The sequence below is a fragment of the Gavialis gangeticus genome, unplaced genomic scaffold, assembly GCF_001723915.1.
Source record: "Gavialis gangeticus isolate Ggan-Ray unplaced genomic scaffold, GavGan_comp1, whole genome shotgun sequence".
In the NCBI taxonomy this organism is placed as follows: Eukaryota; Metazoa; Chordata; order Crocodylia; family Gavialidae; genus Gavialis; species Gavialis gangeticus.
Window position 1 is genome coordinate 56,577,542 of NW_017729006.1, and position 5,621 is coordinate 56,583,162.

Consider the following 5,621-nt stretch of genomic DNA (forward strand, 5'->3'; position numbering starts at 1 on the left):
GGAAGACCTGGGCAACTATGGCAACAACTGAGAGCTGCTCCTTTTAGCTGAAGATGGGAATCCTTCTGGCTTGGGTTCTTTGTAAGGCAGCTAAGACTGGATTGCCAGGCCCTACTGAAGGAAAGGAAGCAGGTCAGGAGGGGTGCTTTGGGATGCCAAAGAGTGGGGGCCATAGTGCATCCCTGCTTCGATATGCTGCTGTCATAGAGTAGAGTTACTTTATGGGACAGTGTGAAATCTAGGACACTGCCCCACCCCTGTAGGTTAGGGAGTCAATGGCCTATTAATGACCCATTGTTCTTTACTTCACAGATGTTAACACTCATGAGTACTCCTTCCCAGGAGAAAGAGTAATGAGATACGGGAAGCAGAAGCCAGGACCTTGAAGTTGCAGGATTACAGCTCTTAGACTCCTTGTGCTTGTGGTCTGCGCTGCCAAGGTCAGTTCCAAAGATTTCTAGGGAAGGAAAGTAAGCCTGGAGGCGAGTGGGGTCTGCGCCGTCTTTATAAGATCCAGGAAAGCTCTAGAGCTTGTATGAGACTATTGCTGGGAGCTAAGCATTGATGTTTTCAGTGGTCCATGTGTTTAAGCATGAGATATTCAAGTCCATCTTATCAAGGTAGGACTTGGCCTTAAAAGGCTCAGCACAGAGCTACACCCATTAAACACCTTGCCACAAGAGTAATTCCAGATTTGAGATAACTGGCCTTTTACATTACAATTACAAAAAATATTTTGGATACATCTTTGCTGGAAAAAAAAAAAGCTACGTAAAATATTAGGCATCTCCTTCTGGATGAACTAGTTAGAAAAAATATTTTTTTTTTTTTTGAATGAGAAGGGAGGCAGTTTGAGAAGGTAACTATGGAAACATGTTCTGTCCATGGTACTTAAATTTGAACACTTAAAAATTTAAAGTTAACTGTTAAGCCTTTGAAAAAAATTCTAGTGCCCATTGGAGACTTAGCTTTTAGCAAGTAAATTCCCTGCAGATGATTCCAGCTCAAGCTGACAAATACTTTCTTTGCAGTTACCACTCTGGGCTGCTGCAGCCAGTGCTGGGCCTGGGGGCTTGAATCAAAAGAAATAACTTTGTATCTGCTGTACTCCCAACGGTGATCTTGTGAGTTAGAAAACTGCTTCCTATAAAAACTGAAGGGACAAGAACCATACTTGTGAGAGATTTGGAGAAGTAAATTAGAAGAGAGTTTGGGTGGGATTAGAAACTGGGCCTGGAAGATGACAGGAAGAAGAATCTGAGAGTTGAGGTACAGAAGACTATGGACTATAGGCATAAAGGAACAGAGGCTAGGAACCAAGGGGATGGTGGATGTTAGCAAGAGTGAGGGCAGGACAGAAGCAAGCATGGACTTCTGGACAAAAGTAATTGAGACTGGAAGCAAGTAGGTGGTAGAGAAACCAAGAGCAGATAGAGAGAGACTAGAACCGAGATCTGGTGAGGAAAAAAAGGGTTGAATATGGAATAAAGGGAGGAAATTTAGTTAAAATGGAAAAGACAGGTAAATACAAGACTTAATGCTTGTTGAGTGCCTAGATAACATCACATTAAAAACTTTAAAGCACTACAGAAAAGTCCATGAAGATATTAACAAATCTCTTTTCAGAGTGTGAATAGCATGCGATATGCAAGACAAGGCTACAAACTGACCAGAGAACTCAAAGCCAAATATACAAGACCTGCTTGCTAAGCAGGTACTATTTATTCCATATCCAGAGTGATGCAGGGGTCTGCAGAAAGAAAAAGTATAGCATCATGAAAATAAAGATTGCTTCACAATGTGCAAGTCCAAAAGGGAATAAATTAAAGGTTGCTTGTTCAACCTTAAGTGCTGGCATTTCGTAACTTGAGAGGACTAGATTTTACAGCCTTAGCAACGTTCTCTTGAGACGGTTCTATACTGAATAGCTGTGCTCTTACAAAACTAAGGCGAACAAAGAAGCTATTCCATACTTATAAGTAGTATTTAAAGAAGTTTTAAATTCTTACTTAAAACAATTATTGGAGAAAACAACTTTATAAGGTTATGTTTATTTAAAACACTAGTATGTAATTCCAAGTGAGAGTTTTCCCATAAGCCTCAGGAGGCAGGGCATCTCATTCTTTTAAAATTCCCATGCAAGAAAGAGGAAGAGGTACATGTTACAAGTAACTACTGTTTCTTCACTATAGTCATTTCATTAGACTTCCACTTCCTCAGCCAAACATATTAGCCTGTCCTCAGCTTTAAGTTTTTTAGCCTGCAACATGCATTTCACTGGAGAAAGAAAGAAGTGCTTGAAATAAAACACAAGCATGGCCTTTACTAAAAGGTAAACAGGATTCAAACGACAGGAATATCTACAGTACATCTATGGGAGACATTTCTGGAGTGGGGAGACAGCCAAGTTCAGAAAAAAAAACAAAAAACACAGCCGTTTGTGAAACTAATGTTGGGGTTGTTTCAGGGACAGAAGTAGCCAATTTAAAATATGAAAAAAATAAATCTCAGAAATAAAAGACAAGCCAATCATGTGACTAGGGTAATTTTACTATATTGATTTGTGCTTTTTTTTAAGTTCAGTGGCTTAAAGAAAATTTTTTGGAGGGGCAGAAATAAATTTACTTTTTTCACCAGTTCATAGATTACTTTGTAAACGTTCTTTACATTTAGCATCCCCTCCCCTACCCACAAAAACAACAACAAAAAAAAAAACAAAACAATAAAACCACTGGGAAAAATATTGATTCTCTCTAATAAGTGGTCTTCCTTTTACATTACAATGGGTGCACCTCCACAAGATGCTAGCTGTACAGTAGCCTAACACTGCTTAGTAGCATGCAGGGCAAAACCTGTGCTCATACGTTACAGCTCAGTAGTACTATCATGTTGTTAGTGTCACTAAAGCCGTGCACTGACGCTACTGCACAGTAGTGCCCATTACTGCATATCTATTTAGTACTTGGTTATGCAGGTACTAAATTTAACGTGCAGTAGCTTTGGAGCATTAATGAATGTGTAGATGCACCCAGTTTATTATGCAATGCATCTACCTCCTTCATATTTCAATCCTCAAAAAAAGCACAGAAGTTTCATCAAGATACAATATTCATCTTAAATCCTCCTTTGGCTGCACTAGATGCAGGACAACTGCTCACAGTCATGGGGAGCACAGAAAAAAAGGACACTTCTAAGACTCTAAAGAATCCTATAACCTTTCTACCAATTGGTCTGAGAACATAGGTACCAAACCTGAATAAGACTGGAACTCAACTTTAATATATTAGACTCTTTGAAGTTTCTTAATTCCCAGTATGATCTGACTAGGGCTTGACATCTCTCTAAAGGAGGGTGGGAGGATTCAAAAATCATTCTCTTTCCATTCTACTTTATCCTTCTGCAGTTTTCTCCCATTTTCTGTTTTAGTAATCCTCATCTATGAGGATTGCATTGGAAAGTTATACTATTTATGTAATCCTCTTGCCAGCCAAGTGCTGCTTGGCAGTAGAATTGGGCCCCTCCCCGCCTTCTCCCCCTGCTTTTCTGTCCATCCCCCCTGCGCAAAAGAGATGTTAAATGCCTCAGCCAGAATCCTAGGAAATTAAATCCAGGCACTTAGGAAGGGAAAAAAAAAAAGTGGTCATCACAAGCAAGAAGTTCTAGAGTTATAGACGGATCCAAAATGAAAACAAAAAACAGTAAGACAGCAACCTAGGAAAACTGGATTAATAAAGCAACAGGTGACACCACCACCCCACCAGTCCATCCCTTGGCTGATAAGGTAGCTAGCCACTACCCTTTACCCCTTGTCATACTCCTACAGGCTGAGAGAGTCTAGAGTTGGGCCAGGTTGATCTCTCACCCGCTAAGGGCTGTGAAGTTTAGGGACTTGTCTATTCCACATCCTGAAGCGATCATAACTCTGGTACTACTGGATAGGGAGATCCTCACAAGAGTCTCTCTTTACACTGCTGCTCACAAGGACTTCCACCTAGGTAGCCACCACACCTCATTATCCTCATTCCAGCCTCAAAAAAAAACCTCAATAATTTATTTATTTATGTTTTAAATCAACTGCCCTGAACTGCCAATACAGCAGAAAGTCAAGTGAGGCCAGGCCCAAACAATTAGTTCCCCTCTCTCATCAACAGGTGCCTACAGCATCTCCATCCATGTGGTGTTCTCAGATAGTTGTTAGCTTCTATTTCCTTCATTTATTAGCAGGCATCACAATGAGCTCTTCACTCTTTCAGCCCCAGTAGTGTAACTAAGGGGGAAAACTACTGAGGCAGCTGCCCTAGGTACCAACTTTAGGAGAGAGAGACAGGGAAACGTCATCAGTTGCTGCCAGAGCAGCAGCTGAAGTGACTGCTGCCCCTACTTGTTCTGCTAACCGCAGGCACCCAACTGCTTTGTTGCACCTCTGTTCAGGCCACAGTTTGCATTTACATCAGTAGCAGCGCTGAGCTAGGTAGCAGAGTATGCATTGTTTCCTGTACCGTGTGCTGCTCTCCTACGTTCCTTTGGAAATCCAGTGGTTCTGTACATTTGAAAGGAAGAGCTGGTGCCCATTGTTGGTTTTCTGCAATTTTTTTCTTCAAACTGAGAAGGGTATGTCTTCATGAGGCAAAAGGCAACTGGTCTTTTGAAATGGTCTAAGGCAGGAGACACAGTGAGACTCCTGGAGACTTCACTTGGATTTGCTCTTGACACCTCCTTTATTTATAAAAAAAAATAAAATTAAAAAAAAAAAATAGCAGACTAACAAGCAAGAGGTGTCACGTAATCACCCGCAAGGATGCATACATTGCAGAAGAGGAAATTTAGCAGGGCAATGAGCATTGTATTGGAACTGGCATGGACTGCACCTGAGAAAGTGTATTAATAGGCACTGTTCTCCTCTAGAATGTGGACCAAGATGCAACACCAGTTAAGCTGCAAGTGGCATGGCAAGCCTCCCTTGAAGACACTAAACTTACTGCACTCCATAGTACTTTAGCTTTCTGCTACTAGTCATTCTTTGTGCTTTTCAGCCTCTCCCCCTCTGCTGGGAAGCTGTCTATAGCAACCCCCCTGCTCAGCCCTTTCACCCTTACCCCACCCCCTGGGAATTCTGCTAGTTTCACTGGGTGGGCTATAGTTGCATCATTGCTTCCCATCTCCCTTCTTATGTAGCTTTAAAAAGGTGGAGCAGTTAGAGCGTCATCTGCCTGGTGCTATCCTAGCAGTGGCTATAGAGACTCATTACAGTCCCCTGCAGGCATCCCCTTGATCAGCTAGTTAGCCCCAAGTTTCAGCATCTCCTGTACAATTCTCATCCATTCTAAATAGATCAGTGTCTAAGTATGAATGCCTGAATCCACTACAACATCTTGTCTGCTTGCAGTGCAAGCATGCCATAGACATGGAGAGCTATGTTTGAGGATGTGACTTTTAGGGTAGTGCAGGAACTAGGGGAAGAGAGTAATCAGGGCACCAGTCCCAGCATTAACTGAGAGGGGACACCAGTGTGGTTCTCTCCCTGCAAGAGAGTCTTCACCATGGCAGGGGCAGCATTGCACCCCCTGGCCACTGGAGCCAGGAAGACAGCCCCATGCCTAGTAGTATATTGGGGGGGGGGG

The 5,621-nt window shown here is 42.2% G+C and overlaps 1 long non-coding RNA gene across 1 annotated transcript in view; it reads right to left on the reverse strand.

Annotated features, from left to right (window-relative positions):
- Positions 1 to 1,684: 1,684 nt before the first annotated feature.
- LOC109291997 overlaps positions 1,685 to 5,621 on the reverse strand; it is a 7,045-nt gene continuing 3,108 nt past the window's right edge. Inside the window, exon 2 of the long non-coding RNA XR_002096020.1 lies at positions 1,685 to 1,750. This is a non-coding gene — a long non-coding RNA (uncharacterized LOC109291997). The remainder of the gene's footprint in view (positions 1,751 to 5,621) is intronic.